The sequence below is a fragment of the Labeo rohita genome, unplaced genomic scaffold (assembly GCF_022985175.1).
Source record: "Labeo rohita strain BAU-BD-2019 unplaced genomic scaffold, IGBB_LRoh.1.0 scaffold_612, whole genome shotgun sequence".
NCBI classification, from domain to species: Eukaryota; Metazoa; Chordata; class Actinopteri; order Cypriniformes; family Cyprinidae; genus Labeo; species Labeo rohita.
In genome coordinates, this window is record NW_026129538.1 from 22,966 (window position 1) to 24,232 (window position 1,267).

The window sequence follows — 1,267 nt, forward strand, 5'->3', positions numbered from 1 at the left end:
GCTTGAGCTAGTTTAGAGTCGGTCACAGTTAGAACATAAGAGAGTTGCAAGTGTTTGACCTCATAAAGTGACCAGAACAACTATTATAAAACACTTCAGTCTTGCACAGTCAAGTTAAGGTTTCAGTTGTATCCTTAATTTCCTCAGGACCAGGACCAGGACGAGGAAAAAGACACACAGGAAAGACAATGTTGGAGAAGAAGATTCCCTAAATCAGGTGTGTGTACTATTCCTTGGTTTTAAAAAAGTTTGTAATATTAAATTATTATTAACACTGCATAGGGACCCTGTCCATCAAAAGTAGCTCAGTTCATGTGTTAGATAAGAGACCAAATGTGCAGAAGGGAATTGCATGCCAGAGACAAAATTGTGAATCACTGCAGTAATGGGTTTTATGGTCTGCACTCTTCCCAACGGGGATGCCATCTTCAGTATGACAAAATAAGGTACACCCCATAATGAATAAGTGGCAGATACTATTTGCACCTCAGTGTGAAAACAGCAATAATAACACGGCTATGCAATAATAACAACTTATTCAGTGTTAATGGATGCTGCATTGTTGGGACATTACTTGTCCACACCACTAAAGCTGAAAGACTGTTGTCTTTGATGTAGAAAGATGTAGCAGAGTGATGGTTATGTAATACATGTCATCATAAACGCAAATCACAGATATGTTAATGATTTAATCAGCAACACTTTATTTTGATAGTCCACTTTAGACATTCTACTAACAGTAAGTAACTTTGCAACTACATGTCAACTAGTTGTTAGAGTATTAGTAGACTGTCTGCTTAATATCTTCTAACACTCTTTTAGTATATGTCAACTTATTCTACTAACCCTAAACCTAACCTAACAGTCTGCTCTGAGAGTTAGTAGACATGTAGTTGCAAATCAATAAGAATTAGTTGACATGTAGTTGCAAAGTTACGTATAGTTAGTAGAATGTCTAAAGTGGACTATCAAAATAAAGTGTAACCATTTAATCACTCAAAAGCAAATGACAAAATATTTTTGCTTTTAAAAAAAATGCAGTATTTGTCACGGTAGTCGTCGTAGTGTGCGTGGAATTAGCAGGAGGAGAGCGGAAATCCAATAATTGCAGTTTATTAAAGTAATCCAACATGTACATGAACCAAACGCAGGGAAAAAACAGCAGGGAACCAGTAATGACGATGAACAGAACAGAATGACAATATAAACACCGACAAGACACCAAGGGGACAACCAAACTTAAATACAAGAACAAACCAATCAGAAC